General features: G+C 44.1%; 2 pseudogenes; both read right to left on the bottom strand.

The window, feature by feature from the left end:
• Positions 1-12,016: 12,016 nt before the first annotated feature.
• On the bottom strand, positions 12,017-12,898 carry LOC128595475 (40S ribosomal protein S2-like; annotated as a pseudogene).
• A 434-nt stretch (positions 12,899-13,332) lies between these two features.
• Positions 13,333-13,777, bottom strand: LOC128596454 (FAU ubiquitin-like and ribosomal protein S30; annotated as a pseudogene).
• Between the last annotated feature and the right edge of the window lie 3,176 nt (positions 13,778-16,953).

The following is a 16,953-nucleotide window of genomic DNA, read 5'->3' as shown; positions in this document are numbered from 1 at the left end:
TTCAAACCCGGCCCTGGCCAAACTGCAACAACAACAACAAAATAGCCAGATGTTGTGGTGGGCACCTGTAATCCCAGCTACTTGGGAGGCTGAGGCAAGAGAATGGGCTAAGCCCAAGAGCTGGAGGTTGCTGTGAGTTGTGATGCCAAAGCACCCTACTGAGGGTGACAAAGTGAGACTGTCTCAAAAAAAAAAAAAAAAAAAAAAGGAAAGAAAGTCTTTCAGCTTTTCTTGAGCGGCTTAGGAAGGTGGTGACAAAACACACCCAATTTATCGCCTGACTCCTTAGAGGGCCAAATTATTTTAAAAGATAAATTTCTCATTCATGCAACCCAGACATTAGAAGAAAATTCCAGAAACTGGCTCTAAGCCCTGATCATAACCTGGAGAATCTTCTTAATATGGCCACAGCTGGCTCAGTGCCTATAGTTCAGCAGCTAGGGCCCCAACCACATACACATACACCAGAGCTGGTGGGTTTGAACTAGCCTGGGCCTGCCAAACAACAATGACAACTATAACCAAAAAATAGCCGGGTGTTGTGGTGGGCGCCTGTAGTCCCGGCTACTTGGGAGGCTGAACCAAGAGAACCGCTTAAGCCTAAGAGTTTGAGGTTGCTGTGAGCTTGATGCCACGGCACTCTACCGAGGGTGACATAGTGAGACTATGTCTAAAAAAAAAAAAGGTGGCCACAGTATATTTTTGTTTGATTTGTGTTTTACTTTTTTTGAGACAGAGTCTCACTTTGACGCCCCTAGTAGAGTGCCGTGGCGTCATATCTCACAGAAACCTCAGACTCTTGGGCTCAAGCAATTCTCTTGCCTCAGCCTCCCAAGTAGCTGGGACTAAAGGCACCTGCCACAACACTCAGCTATTTTTAGAGACGAAGTCTTGCTCTTTCCCAGGCTGGTCTCAAATTCGTGAGCTCAAACGATCCACCCGCCTCAGCCTTCAGAGTGCTGGGATTACAGGCATGAGCCACTGTGCCCGGCCTACCAGAGTGGTTTTTTATAATTAAGATCAGGAGGAAGAGAAGTAAAAAGAAAGCAGCTCTAGTAATTGCACTCTGACAAATGGGCACCATTCAAGGGCAGAGGGAAGCCGGAGGAGATAAGAGCAAATGCTACCAATGTGGTCAGACTGATCACTTCAAGAGAGAGTGCCTCCAGCAGCACAACCTGTAGGGTAAGCCAACCTGTCCAGAATGCAAGGGTGACCACTGGAGGGCAGTCTGTCCCCAGAGGTGAAGGCCTCCTGGGGCAGTGATTCTATCATTCCTCAAAGTGGACCCAAGGTGCCCAGAGCAGTTTCTCTTGGCTCCAGCTTGTGTCATCACCACTCAAGACCCCAGGTCTGCCTGATAGTGGATAGCCAGGAGACAGAATTTCTTCTGGACACTGGAGCAACCTTTTCTATACTCTTCTCTAACCCTGGTCTTCTGTCTCCCAAATCTATAACTATACAGGGGGTATCTGGAAAGCCAGTTACTAAATTCTTCTCTCAGCCTTTAAGCTGCAATTAACTATTCTCTCATGCCTTCCTAATCATGCCTGAAAGTCCTATTCCCCTTTTAAAGAAGAACATACTAACTGCCATTATATGACTATAGGACAAGAAGCTATACTGTGCCTTCCCTTATTAGAGACAGAAATTAACCTGGAAGTATGGGCTATCAGGGGACAGGAGGGAAGAGCAAAATATGCTCAACCAGTCCAAATTAAGTTTAAAAATCTCATCATATATCCCAAGCAAAATCAATACTCTCTAAAAGCAGAGGCTAAGAAGGGGCTAATACCCATAATACAGAATCTAGAATGATAAAAATTGTTTATACCTTGCAACAGTCCATATAACACTCCTATTCTAGGAGTGCCAAAGCCAAATGAAACTTATACACTAGTACAAGTCCTCCCCATTGGGAGGGTGAGGCAAGAGAATCACTTAAGCGCAAGAGTTTGAGGTTATGTGAGCTGTGATGCCACGCCACTCTACCAAGGGCGACATAATGAGACTCTGTCTCAAAAAAAAGAAGACCTCCCCTATATATATATATAGGAACTCCATCCTATAGTTCCCAATTCGTATACTTTATTATCTCAAATCCCTGAAAAAGCTGTCTATTTCACAGTTCTAGACTCAAAAGATGCCTTTTTCTACCTTCCTCTTCATGAGAATTCCCAATACATTTTTGCTTTTGAAGACCCCTCTGACTCCAACACCCAGCTTACATGGACTGTGTTACCGCAGGGATTTAGGGACAGCCCTTATTTGTTTGGACAAGTCTGTTTTTTTTTTTTTTTTTTGTAGAGACAGAGTCTCACTTTATGGCCCTCGGTAGAGTGCCGTGGCCTCACACAGCTCACAGCAACCTCCAACTCCTGGGCTTAAGCGATTCTCTTGCCTCAGCCTCCCGAGTAGCTGGGACTACAGGCGCCCGCAACAACAACTGGCTATTTTTTTTTTTTGGTTGCAGTTTGGCCGGGGCCGGGTTTGAACCCGCCACCCTCAGTATATGGGGCCAGCGCCCTACTCACTGAGCCACAAGCGCCACCCCTGTTTGGACAAGTCTTAGCCCAAGACTTGAGTGGTTTCTCATCTCCCATAGTGACTCTTACTTGGTACATAGACGACATTCTTTGGGGAGTACCAGATGCAGAGGAATGCCACAAAGCTACCCAAGCTCTATTAAACTTTCTAGCTGATTGTGGGTACAAAGTTTCCAAGGCTAAAGGCCAATTATTTATGACTGAAGTGCACTACTTGTCTCTCCAATGTTCACAAGGAAAGAGAAACCTGGGCAAAGAAAGAATTAGAACCATAGCCGGGCGTTGTGGCAGGCACCCGTAGTCCCAGCTACTTGGGAGGCTGAGGCAAGAGAATTGCTTGAGCCCAAGAGTTTGAGGTTGCTGTGAGCTGTGACACCACGGCACTGTACCAGGGGCAACACAGTGAGATTCTGTCTCAAAAAGAAAGAAAAAAAGAAAGAAAGAAAAGAACCAATATTGGCTCACCCTAAACCTCAAACTCTCAGACAACTTCGAGGCTTTTTTTTTTTTTTTTTTGGCAGTCCTTGGCAGGGGCCGGGTTTGTGCCACTTCCAGCATATGGGGCCAGCACCCTACTCCTTTGAGCCACAGGCGCCACCCAACTTCCAGGCCTTGTAGGAATTACACACTTTTGCAGATTCTGGATTCCTAGATATAGTGAAAGAGCTAGATCACTTTATTCTTTTTTTTTTTTTTTTTTGAGATAGAGTCTAATTTTGTCACCCTCGGTAGAGTGCTGTGGCATCATAGCTCACAGCAACCTCAAACTCTTGGGCTGAAGTGATTCTCTTGCCTCAGCCTCCTGAGTAGCTGAGACTACAGGCACTCACCACAATGCCCAGCTGTTTTTAGAGATGAAGCCGGGCGTTGTGGTGGGCACCTGTAATCCCAGCTACTTGGGAGGCTGAGGCAAGAGAATTGCTTGAGCCCAGGAGTTGGAGGTTGCTGTGAGCTGTGATGCCACAGCACTCTACAAAAGAAAAATGCTCTTTTAGCTGGGGCATTAGGCTGGGCATTAGGTGGTTAGGGTGCTGGCCACATGCACCAGGACTGGTGGGTTTGAACTCAGCCAGGGTCTGCTAAAAAAAAAACAAGAAGAAAGAAAGAAAAATGCAATGCTCTTTTAAAGGCTCATGCCTTACATCTACCTACTGGACAACAATTTAATCTGTATGTTACAGAGCAGACTGGAATTTCCCTAGGAGTCTTGACCCAATATCAGGGTCCAGTTATATAACCTGGAACTTATCTTAGTAAAGAAATTGTCACTGTGGGCTTGGCACCTGTTCAAATCTGGCCCAGGCCAGCTAAACAACAAAGACAACTGCAACAAAAAAAAAATAGCCGGGCGTTGTGGCATGCACCTGCAGTCCCAGTTAATTGGGAGGCTGAGGCAAGAGAATTGCTTAGGCTGGAGAGTTTGAGGCTGATGTGAGCTGTGACACCACGCACTCTACCGAGGGTGACATAGTGAGACTCTGTCTCAAAAGAAAAAGAAAGAAAGAAATTGACACTGTGGCCAAGATATGGTCACACTCTCTGCAGGTTGTAGCAGCTGTAGCTCTCTTACCCTCAGAGGCAATTAAGCTAACTTTGGGAAGAGACCTAATTATTTACACATCTCAAGACCTTAGTGGATTTTTAAATTCAAAAGGCAATCTTTTTTTTTTTTGAGACAGAGTTTCACTTTGTCATCCTCGGTAGAGTGCCTTGCTATTTTTTGGTTGCATTTTGGCAGGAGCCAGGTTTGAACCCACCACCCTTGGCATATGGGGACAGCGTCCTACTCACTGAGCCACAGGCACTGCCCCATAGTTCAGCTTTTCTATCAAAAGGCAATCTTTGATTGTCAAAGACTGAAAGTACTAATCAGACTTAGGTCTTCCAGAGATAATGTCATCAGGCCACAAGCCGTAAAAAGGGTTCCACTCAGAAATCAGACCCCCATCTCTAGGCACAAATAAGCTGCCCTTTCCAGGCCACACCCTCTGGGATCTAGCAAGGTCATGAACAAAGCAGCCTGAAACACTGCGGGTGGTTTCACCTTGAGTAGAGAGCACACATCCTAATCACTTCCTTGAGACAAAAACTTCAAAGGTCTGGCTTGGTGCCCATAGCTCAGTGAGTAGAGAGCCAGCCACATACACTGAGGCTGGTGGGTTCGAACCTAGCCTGGGCCAGCTAAACAACAATGACAACTGCAACAAAAAATAGCCCAGCGTTGGGGCGGGCACCAGTAGTCCCAGCTACTTGGGAGGCGAAGGCAAGAGAATCTCTTTTTTTTTTGTCTCTCTTTTTTGTAGAGACAGAGACGCTGTCGTTAGAGTGCCATGGCGTCACACGGCTCACAGCAACCTCCAGCTCTTAGGCTTACGTGATTCTCTTGCCTCAGCCTCCTGAGCAGCTGGGACTACAGGCGCCCACCACAACACCCGGCTATTTTTTTGTTGCAGTTTGGCCAGGGCTGGGTTATGAACCCACCACCCTCGGTATATGGGGCCAGCACCCTACTCACTGAGCCACAAGAGCCACCCAGCAAAAGAATCTCTTAAGCCCAAGAGTTTGAGGTTGCTGTGAGGCCACGGCACTCTACCGTGGGCGACATAGTAACACTCTGTCTCAAAAAACAAAGAAACAAATAAAACAAAAAAAAAACTTCTAAGATCTAATAACCTTGTCCCAGGAGAGGGACTACATTCATTCATTCATTCTTTAATATACTCATTAACTTTGAAAAGGTGTTTTTCCATCTACCAAGTCCTGGCCAAAATGTAATTCTCCAGACAATATATACCCCTAGACAAAGAACCCAGGGGGAGACTTCCAACTTGGGTCTTCCCCTTTGCTAGAAGCTCTGGTGCTTTTTTACTCCTTCTGTATTCTTTTCTGTCTAACAAAATCCTATCTTACCACTGCTCTGTGGTCTGTGGGTTCATTCTTAGAATCCCCAAGACCAAGGACCTACTCAAGAAAGAAATTCCAGCAACGTTATTATTATTTGTTTAGCAGGCCCAGCCAGGTTTAAATCCACCCTTTCCGGAGAATGTGGCTGGCACCCTAAACACTCAGCTGTGGGCACCCAGCCCAGCATTATTATTATTATTATTAAGAGTGTCATTCTGTTGCTCAGATTAGAGTGCCATGGTATCAACCTAGCTCACAGCAACCTCAAACTTGTGAGTTCAAGCAAACCTCCTTCCTGCCTCAGCTTCACCAAGGACCTGGGACTATAACTGTGAGCCACCACACGCAGCTAACATTTCTATTTTATTTATTTATTTTTTTTTTTAGAGACAGAGTCTTACTTCATTGCCCGCAATAGAGTGCTGTGGCATCACAGCTCATAGCAACCTCCAACTCTTGGGCTTAGGTGATTCTCTTGCCTCAGCCTCCCGAGTAGCTGGGACTACAGGCACCTGCCACAATGCCCGGCTATTTTTCTGTTGCAATTTGGCAGGGGCTGGGTTTGAACCCACCATCCTCGGTATATGGGGCAGGCACCCTACTCACTAAGCCAAAGGTGCCACTCAACATTTCTATTTTTAATAGAGGTGAGGTCTCACTTTTCTCACGCTAGCCTCAACCTTCTGAGCTTCAGGGATCCTCCTGCCTCAATCTCCCAGAGTGCAAGGATTATGGGTGTGAGCCCTGTGCCTGGCCCTCTTCAATTTATTTCACCAGTGTTTTGTCTGGAGTACAGTGGCATGATCATTACTCACTGCAGCCTCAAACTCCTGGGCTCGGGTGATCCTCTTGCCTCAGCCTCCTGAGTAGGTAGGACCACAGGAGTGCCCCACCACATCTGGCTAAGGCTGGTCTCAAATTCCTGACCTTAAATTATCCTTCTCTCTTAACCATGTTTCTTTATTTCTTTTTTTTTTTTTAAGAAAGAAAAAGTAAATTTATTAATTTACAAGGGAGGCTGTAAGACTCATGTCTCAAGAAATAGCAGTGTCCCCCATCTAAAAAGAAGCACAGAACTTTTACAGGTTCTGATTAATCCCATAATCCCATTTTGGGCCAAAACAATCTAGTGTCCTTTCCCCAGATCCATCTCATCTTCAGCTAAGACAATCTTATGGCCTCCACCCCGATTCATCTGGCCTATGTTATTTATTTAAATTTAAAATCTTTTGGCTGGGCATGGTGGTTCACACCTATAATCCTAGCACTCTGGAAGGCCAAGGTGGGAGGATCCCTTGAGCTCAGGAATTCGAGACCAGCTTCAGCAAAAGTGAGACCTCATCTCTACTAAAACAAAACAAAACAATAATTAAACAAAACATCGGCAAAATTAGCCAGGCATAGTGGCACATGTCTGTAGTCCCAGCTACTTGAGAGGCTGAGGCAAGAGAGGATTACTTGAGCTCAAGAGTTTGAGGTTGCTGTATATTATGATACCACAACACTCTACTCTGGATGACAGAATGAGACTGTCTCAAAAAAAAAACAACAAAAAACTTTGGGAGTCTGAGGCAAGAGAATCGCCTAAACCCAAAAGCTGGAGGTTGCTGTGAGCTGTGACGGCACAGCACTCTACCGAGGGCAATAAAGTGAGACTCTGTCTCTACAAAAAAAAAAAAAAAATTAAAATCTTTCTAGTTTTTTGATATGGATATTTATTGCTATAAAATTGCTTTTGTTGTCGTCTGTAGATTTTGGTATGTTGTGTTTGTATTTTCATTTGTTTTAAGGAACTTTAAAATTTCATTCTTTATTTATTCCTTCACCCATTGTTCATTCAGAAGCAATTGTTTAATTTCCATATACATGTATGGTTTTGAATCTTCCTCTGCTTATCAATGTCTAGTTTTATTCCATTGTGATCAGAGAAGATACTTGATATGATTTTAATTTTTGAAACTTTTTGGACACTTGCTTTGTGTTCTAACCTATTGTCAGTCCTGGAAAATATTCCATACACTGATGAAAAGAATGTGCATTCTGCAGCTTTGGGGTGAAATGCTCTGTAAATCTTTATTAGGTCCATTTGGCCAATAGTGCAGTTAAACAGTTAAATCTGACATTTTTTTGTTAATATTCTGTCTAGATGATCTGTCCAGTGCTGAGTGTGGGGTGTTGAAGTTCCCAACTATATTATTGTATAAGGCTCTCCTTTTAGATCTAATAATATTTGTTTTATATATCTAGGTCAGCGGTTCTCAACCTGTGGGTCACAACCCCTTTGGGGGGGTCTCCTGCATATCAGATATTTACACTGCGATTCATAACAGTAGCAAAATTACAGTTATGAAGTAGCAATGAAAATAATTTTATGATTGGGGAGTCACCACAACATAAGGAACTGTATTAAAGGGTCACAGAATTAGGAGGGTTAAGAACCACTGATCTAGGTGCTCTAGTGTTGGGTACATGTATATTTACAATTGTTATATTCCCTTGCTGAATTGGTCCATTGTATATACATATATTTACACACATATATATATATACACACACACATATATATATACACATTATATACATATATTCCTTCTTCATCTCTTTTTACAGCTTGTAACTTGAAGTCTGTTTTGTCTGAAACAACTACAGCTACCCCTGCTCACTTTTGGTTTCTATTTGCATGAAATATCTTTTGCCATCCCTTCACTCTCAGTCTATGTGGTTTTACAAGTGAGGTGGGTTTCTTTTAGACATTATATAGTTGAGTTTTGGATTTAAAAAAAAATACATTTAGGGGCAGCACCTGTGGCTCAAAGGAGTAGGGCACCAGCCCCATATACCGGAGTGATGGGTTCAAACCCGGCCCAGACCAAAAAAAAAAAAAACTGCAGAAAAAAAAACATCCATTTGGCAATCTATATCTTTTTTTTTTTTGGCCAGGGCTAGGTTTGAACCCACCACCTCTGGTATATGGGGCTTGCGCCCTACTCCTTTGAGCCACTGGCACCGGCAATCTCTATCTTTTAAATGGGTAATTTAATTCATTTACTTTCAAGATTATTATTAATAGTTGGGGGCTTACTCTTGTCATATTGTTGATTGTTTTCTGGCTGTTTTGTATATCCTTTGTTCCTTATTTCCTCTCTTGTTTATTTTAATAATCTCATGATTTTCTGTAGTGATAAGGCTTGATTTCTTTCTCTTTCTTCTTTGTACATTGGCTCTCCCAGTGGGTTTTATAGTTTCACATGTTTTCATGATGGTGATTCTCATCTTTTCTCTTCCGGATGTAAAATTGCCTTGAGCATTTCTTGTCAGGCCAGTCTAGTGATGAAGAATTCACTTACTTTTTGCTTATCTGGTAGAAGAGACAAAATGGAAGAGAAATAAAATCTTTTTAATCTTCTTAAAGAGATTTAATCTCTTTAAATCTTCCAAGCCCCTCTAGCTATATCTTTTTTCTTTTTTTTCCTCTAGCTATATTTTTAACTTCATCCATTGAATTCTTCAGCTCTAGAATTTGTTTGCTTTTTTCTTTTAAATGTATGTAATGAATTGTCTTTCTGATTTTGTTAGATTGTTTATCCATATTCTCTTCTATCTCACTGAGTTCCCTTAAGATTATTATTTTGGGGGTGGTGCCTGTGGCTCAGTGAGTAGGGCGCCGGCCCTATATACCAAGGGTGGCGGGTTCAAACCCAGCCCCAGCCAAACTGCAATTAAAAAAAAAATAGCCTGGCATTGTGGCAGGCACCTATAGTCCCAGCTACTCGGAAGGCTGAGGCAAGAGAATCACCTAAGCCCAAGAGTTGGAGGTTGCCGTGGGCTGTGATGCCATGGCACTCTACTGAGGCCAACAAAGTGAGACCCTGTCTCTTAAAAAAAAGAATAAAAAAAGATTATTATTTTGACTGGGCACAGTGGCTCACGCCTGTAATCCCAGCACTTTGGGAGGCCAAGGCGGGTGGATTGCCTGAGCTCATAGGTTTGAGACCAGCCACAGTGAGAACTCATCTGTAAAAATAGTCGGGTGTATGGAGGGTGCCTGTAGTCCCAGCTACTTGGGAGGCTGAGGCAAGAAAATCGTTTAAGTCCAAGAGTTTGAGGATGCTGTAAGCTATGATGCTACAGCACTCTACAGAGAATGACAAAGTAAGATTCTGTCTCAAAAAAAAAAAAGATTATTATTTTCAATTCTTTTTCTGTCATTTCACGTATTTGTTTATGATTGTGATCTGTAATAGGAGAATTATTGTTTTCCTTTGGAGGCGACACATTTCCTTGCTTTTTCATGGTTGATGTATCCTACATGGAATGTAGGACATCTGGTGAAAAAGTTGCCTGTTCCAGTTTCACGGAGTAGGTTTTGTAGGGAAAGACATTCGTATGAGTGACTTGTGGGGTGTCGTTTCAGGGGGATCATTGGCCTTGTTTCTAGGTGGATGCAGTACTATAATCTCCACGTAGTTTCTTCAGCTGAAATCCACACCGGTGGCATTTGCACGTTTCTCAGTGTTCTAGACTGAGAGTTTGTTGTGATGGTGGCATGGGTTTTGCTAGGAATGGGCTTGCTGGGCTCTTTCTCGGCGGGGGGGAGATGTGTGTTCACAGTGGGTTTGCCAAATTGAGATCTAGCTTTCTGGGGTTGGGGCCATCGGGCTGTTCTTTTGGCAAAGAGCATAGGCACGTGGTTGCTTGGCTGATCAGGTGACATGCCTGCTGGGTGGGGCTTACAGGGGTTTTTTTCCTCAGTGTTCCTGCCAGGAACAGCCTGTGTGACTAGTTCTGGGTCCCTTATTGGGCACTCAAGGTCATAGGGAGGCCAGAAGTATATGCAGGGGACCAGGGCATTGCAGGGTTGTTTCTTGGATCCTGAGTGTGGGCATGTAGCCATTCTGCTAGTCTTGGGGCATGCAGCTGTTCAGAGGCTCAGGGGCCTCTTCTCAGGGGAGGGCATGTAGCAGTTTGGTTCACTTGAAGGTAGGTTTACCCTAGGTGAGACTGGCAGACTGTTTTTCTGGGTAGAAGTGTGGTGATGGGGGTTAGTTTCCCTGCTGTGCAAGACCAGAGTCACAGCCAATCCTGTACTCAAGCTCTGTGGGTATGAGGAAGGCGTTCTAGTGCTGGAGAGGTGCAATGGCTACTGCCTCCTAGAGGAGGGCATACTGTAGAGGTGGATCTGGTCTCAAGATGATGCTATGCTACAGCAACTTGGCTCATGATGTGGGTAGGGGTCAGGGAGAGCACACCTTGTGCACCTAATCTAGGGCAATGCAGCTGAGTGAATTCCCAGCCGCTCTCCAAACTTAACTCAGAGCTTTTGAGAACTGGGGGATCCTCCTGAAGCAAGGAATGTAGTTGTTTGCAGTGGCAATTGGAGCTGGTGGTGATTTGCAACTCACCTTTTCTGCACAATGGGAAGCCCCTCCTGTCCCTGGGCTGATCCAATCTGACAGGGCTGCAAAGACTGGTGCCTCCGCCCTGTCCTTCTGGACTTCCAGTCTCTACAAGTGTGTCTCCATTCCCCTGCTGCACTCCAGTGCTCTCCCTTCAACGCTCAGGTCAAATCTTACCTGTTTATTCATTGCCTCTGTGGAGGAGATGATTGCTAGGCATCTGTAGTGAGCCATCTTGCTGAAGTCACCTTCGATCTCTATTTACACATTTTTGTTTTTGTTTTTCAGAAACAGACCCTCAAGCTGTTGCCCTGGGTAGAGTGCCTTAGCCTCACAGCTCACAGCAACCTCCAACTCCTGGGCTCAAGCGATTCTCCTGCCTCTGTCTCCCAAGTAGCTAGGACCACAGGGCCTGCCACAACACCTGGCTATTTTTTGGTTGCAGCTGTCATTGTTGTTTTGCAGGCCCAGGCTGGATTCGAACCCGCCAGCTCAGGTGTATGTGGCTGGCACCTTAGCCAGTTGAGCCATAGGTGCTGAGCCTATTTACACATATTTTATACAGTATATTTATTTCACATTTAGCAGAAGATGAAATGTAGAGATCATGATTATAACAAAATTAAAAAATAAATAAATAAAGACCATGATCATAACTCATAATAAGATTTGTTCCTTGACCTTTGTGGGGATAACTGCAAGGCTAGGACTTTTCTTTTTTTTTTTCTTTTTTGAGGCAGAGTGTCAAGCTGTCGCCCTGGGTAGAGTGCTGTGGCATCACAGCTCACAGCAACCTCCAACTACTGGGGTCAAGTGAGTCTCCTGCCTCCACCTCTCAAGTAGCTGGGACTATAGATGCCCACCACAATGCCTGGCTATTTTTTGGTTGTAGCTGTCGTTGTTTGGCGGGCCCAGGCTGGGTTAGGGCATTGTGGCAGGTGCCTAGTCCCAGCTACTTGGGAGGCAGAGGCAGGAGAATTGTTGAGCCCAGGAGTTGGAGGTTGCTGTGAGCTATGATGGCACAGCACTCTACCTAGGGTGACAGCTTGAGGCTGTCTAAAAAAAAAACCCAAAACTAAAGAGAGCACATGAAAAGGAGAAAAAAGAAGTGATTTTATTCTTTTTTTTTTTTTTAACAGACTCAATTCACTTTATTATTGCATAAAAACCCTATGTTGTAGCCTCAGCTGGAGCCTGGGTCCTCTGCACAGAGACTCTGGTGTGGGTTTTGACAAGATGGTCAGTGAATTCTTGGTAAGGAGACTTGATGAAGACTGTCTCTTTCCAGAGATCAGGAGTGAGATAGCTATAGGTCTTGGAAATGGCATCAAAAGTGGCCTTGGCAAAGTTGCCCAGGGTGGCAGTGCAGCCCCTGGCTAAAGTGTAGCAGTCATCAATCCCAGCCATCATTAGCAGCTTCTTAGGCACAGGCGCTGAGACAATGCCAATTCCTCTAGGAGCAGGGATGAGATGTACCAGCACAGAGCCACAGCGGCCTGTCACCTTGCAAGGAACAGTGTGAGGCTTGCCGATCTTATTCCCCCAGTAGCCTCTCCGCACTGGGACAGTAGAGAGCTTGGCCAGGATGATGGCACCTCAGTTGGCAGTGGCTACTTCCTTGGAACACTTAACACCCAGACCAACGTGACCATTGTAGTCCCCAATAGCAACAAAGGCCTTGAACCTGGTCCGCTGACCAGCGCCGGTCTGTTTTTGCACTGGCATAATCTTCAAAACTTCATCCTTTAGAGATGCCCCCAAGAAAAAAATCAATGATCTCGATTCCTTAATGGGCAGAGAGAAAAGATATATCTCCTCCAGGGATTTGATCTTCATGTCCTTGACCAGGCGGCCCAGCTTGGTGATGGGCATCCACTCTTTGTCCTCGGCCTTGCCTCCGCAAGCTCCGCGGCCTCGGCCCTGGCCCCAACCCCAGCTGCGACCCCAGCCACGGATGCCGCTGCCGAAGCCTCCACGGAAACCACCACGGCCTCCCATTCCAGGGCCCCCGGGGCCTCCAGGCCCTCCCGCAGCACCGGCGTCATCCACCATTTGGTGTTTTTATCGGAAAAGAAGCGATTTTATTCTTTATGAGGCCAAAATAGTATGAATATGAATAGTATAAATTTTCCACAGATCTGTTCTTTTCTTTCTTTTTTTTTTTTTTGACTGGGCTAAGTGGCTTTTTTTACTTAGGGAAAGCCAGCATTATAAAGAACTTAAGAGTTGGCATTGCCTCGGTGCGTGTGGCTCAAGCAGCTAAGGCGCCAGTCACATACACCTGAGCTGGCGGGTTCAAATCCACCCTGGGCCCGCCAAACAACAATGACAGCTGCAACCAAAAAATAGCCGGGCCTTGAGGCAGGCGCCTGTAGTCCCAGCCTGGGAGGTGGAGGCAGGAGAATCGCTTGAGCCCAGGAGTTAGAGGTTGCTGTGAGCTGTGATGACACAGCACTCTACCCATGGCGACAGCTTGAGGCTCTGTATCAAAAAAAAAAAGAGTTGGCACTGGGGCCCTTCTTTTTGCCAAAGGTGGGCACAACATTGACAAAGCACCGATTGTACTGCTTTGGCCACTTGGCCCGGCCTGTTTTCTTCTTCTTCTTCTCCTGTTTGGCCACCTTAGGAGTTTGACCTCTCACTTTCCCCGCCTGGGCCAGACAACCATGGACTTTACCTTCCAGCATGCAGCCAGCTACTTCCAGAGTTGTCAGGGCCTCCACCCCACACTGGCCCAGGACAGCCTCATCTTCTAGGGGCGTGCCTGCCAGGAGCACGACTGATCTTCGGGGCAATGCCCTCCAGAGAGGCTCCGTGAGCCATTATCTGGGCAACAGTCTCCTGGCCGGTTACCTCCAGGGTTTGTAGCTCCTGGGCGCGGACCAAGAGCTGCATGTTGGCGACTGCACCGCAGGCCGGGCAGCCGCTACCCCGAAGATCCAGATCTGTTCTTATCTACTTCCTTATGAACACTGGTTCATTTCATACTTTGTGATTTCTTCTTTTTATTTTTTTATTTTTAGAGACAGAGTCTCACTTTGTCACCCTCGGTAGAGTGCTGTGGCATCACAGCTCCTAGCAACCTTCAGCTCCTGGGCTTAAGTGATCCTCTTGCCACAGCCTCCCTAGTAGCTGGGACTACAGGCGCCCGCCACAACGCCCGGCTATTTTCTTGTTGCAGTTTGGCTGAGGTCGAGTTCCAACCCACCACCCTCGGTATATGGGGCTGGTGCCCTGCTCACTGAGCCACAGGTGCCACCCTACTTTGTGATTTCTTAAAAAACAATACATGCATCTGTATTGACATGCTGATAAATTTCCATGTGAATAATATTTATAGCTTCTCTTCCTTTTTTTTGGCAAACACATATTGCTTTATTTAGATTATAGTTTCTCTTCTGAATTGGCCCAGCACCTGAGGATGCCTATGATTAGTTTCTTTATTTATACTCCCTGTAAGCAGTGGTAAAGCACTACTGAATTCTTTGTACCCAAGTTAGTTTTAAGTTGTCTTAAGACTCAATCAGCTGATGATAAATTCCAGAAAGAATGAAAACAGACTTTGCATTAAGTGGTTATAAATTATCTATACATTTATAGGATGAAAATGATTATAGGGATGTAATTAACATGGAATGCAATAACTGGGATATGTTATTGGGCTCTGACTTCATTGTCTTTGTTATGCTGTTTGAAGACTTTTTTTTCCTCTCCTCGTTTCATTAATAGCAGGACATAAAGTATACAAGAACATAAGGAATAGTTTCATCATCTATAAAATGCAAGTTTGTATTAGGTAATCTCTTTGATTCTATGATTTTATATGCTGTCGTAGGAAGCATTTGTGATTCATCCAGGCAAGTTTTGACTAACATTTGACACCAAAGGATGTTTTGCAAGCAGTTTTCCTTCCTAACTTCAACTGCAAAATTATGGGTTGCTGATTAAGAGATTCTAATTCTGTTAATAACTTTCCAAGAATATTACCCATGAAGTGACACACATCTCCCTAAGATTTCTATCATATATAATTGAAATGCCAGAATAGTTTGTTCCCTGTGATTTCAGGGGTTCTAGAAGGCTTTTCTATCAAAAAAACACTTTCTTGCCCTCCACATGGATGGACAAAACCGGGGACTTTGGCTTTCTATCACCCTTACTTAGAGAAGAACTGAAGTATAAGGCCCAAATTATAGTATTTTAGAAAATGCAGTAACTTGAGTTAAATTCACACTAGAGTGTAAAAGTCTAACATAATGTGTTTTTTGATGAGGGGTAAGATGGAGCCTGGTAAGGTGACATATTAGCTTATGCCTTTCCTGCTAATAAATATCACTGCTTTATGACCTGCTTGATGGCATAGGGTTACCTTTTTATCTGTTCAATATTTACCTTCTGGTTGTTTCAAGATGTGTCCTAGCCAAGTAGGTAAAGCTGACAGATGGGGTAATGTCACAGGTCAGGATTCACAGGTATACCTCATTTGGCTCCAGCTTCTATTTCACATCTGCTTTTGCTACCCAAATCGAAACACAGAGTATATTATGTGTAAGTTAAGTGGAGAAATTTCAAAAGAAAGCCAAGCTTATTTTCAGGAGAGGGGGATAGGTTTTGTTACTTCTCAAAAGAAGACCTTTAGGTGACACTTAGAATATGTTCAGAAAATAAATTGATTTATTTCAGTTTTGACTATATATGTAGAAATTGTATGGGTCTTCTGATAATGAAAATAGACCCCATCAAAAAAAAAAAAAAAACCAACAAAACAGTATTTCAGTCAGATGAGAGCAATAAAAAACAAAAAAATTTAGTTGAACTATAAGATCACTAAGCACATATTAAAATCTAAATGCAAAGCCTTTAGGGGAATGTTAACCTGGAGTTTTGAACTAGTATGTGGTATTACAGAAAGCACTGACTAAGTGCCAAGAGTCCTGGTATTCAAGCCCCAACTACTTCAACAATTAACTGAAGGACGCTGAGCAATCCAATTAAACCTACTTGTTTTCAGTTTCCTCACCTATAGAATAATAAAGGCTGGGTAAGGGGTGGTGCCTGTGGCTCAGTGAGTAGGGCGCCAGCCTCATATAGCAGAGGTGGTGGGTTCAGACCCGGCCCCGGCCAAAAACTGCAAAAAAGAAAGGCTGAGGGACCTCCAATTCATTTAGGCACTATCATTCTGTGATGTCATTCACCTGTCTTACTTCGAGCTCTAAATCCTCTCTTAGGATCTTCAACTGGCTTGTTCATTTAGCAAAACGACTCCTTGCATTTCACAACTTCATAAGCAAATCCAGAAAAACCAATGAACCTTTACTGACACATGTATGTATGTTAGTATTTTTGTATAAAAAAGTTAGGGATAGACCTTTTGTTTTATTCGGATCACTACATTTCCTCAGACTAGCCGGGGCATGGCTATGAGGTTTGGATAGGTAGCCTCTCACCTCTCTTTCTCCATCTCCTATTTCCTCATAGTGCCTCTGACCTGACCCCAGGTGTCTCTGCTTTCATAATACTCTGCAGCTGCCTACCATCCAGTTCTTCCTAACCCCTTTATGGCCACCTTAATGTTCATCTTTTAATACAGTGCCTCATTATTAAAATTCTTTCTTACCTATATGAAGCAATGTCCATTCTTAGAATTCCTAACTCAGTGGATATGATAGGAAAACTATTTGATTAAAAGAATTATTAAGTCTACAGCTTGTTTTACAAAAGTATAATTGGTAGAACTGTAGACTTAATAGCGATGCAAAAGAATTTTAGGGAATGGGGATAAATTTAGGAAGTTACAAGTCACAGAAACATAAATTTAGGAAGTTACAACTCTACTTACAATCCTGCTATGGTTGTAGGATCAGCGGCAAAGGAGTCTGCTGGGAATTTGTTAGAAATGCAGAATTCCAGTTCCACTTGTCAGAATCTGCATTTTAACAAGATAGGGTAGTGGTTCTCAACCTTCCTAATGCCGTGGCCCTTTAATACAGTTCCTGTGGGTTGAGATCCACAGGTTGAGAACTGCTGAGATAGGGGGAGATGGTAGTAGTTTGTATGCACACTGAAGTCTGAAAAACACTGGTTTATAGTATGCCATATAGGTGAAT

This window comes from Nycticebus coucang, chromosome 10 (genome assembly GCF_027406575.1).
Source record: "Nycticebus coucang isolate mNycCou1 chromosome 10, mNycCou1.pri, whole genome shotgun sequence".
Taxonomy (NCBI): Eukaryota; Metazoa; Chordata; class Mammalia; order Primates; family Lorisidae; genus Nycticebus; species Nycticebus coucang.
Note: the sequence above shows the minus strand (reverse complement) of the source record. Positions and strands in the feature narration are given on the sequence as shown.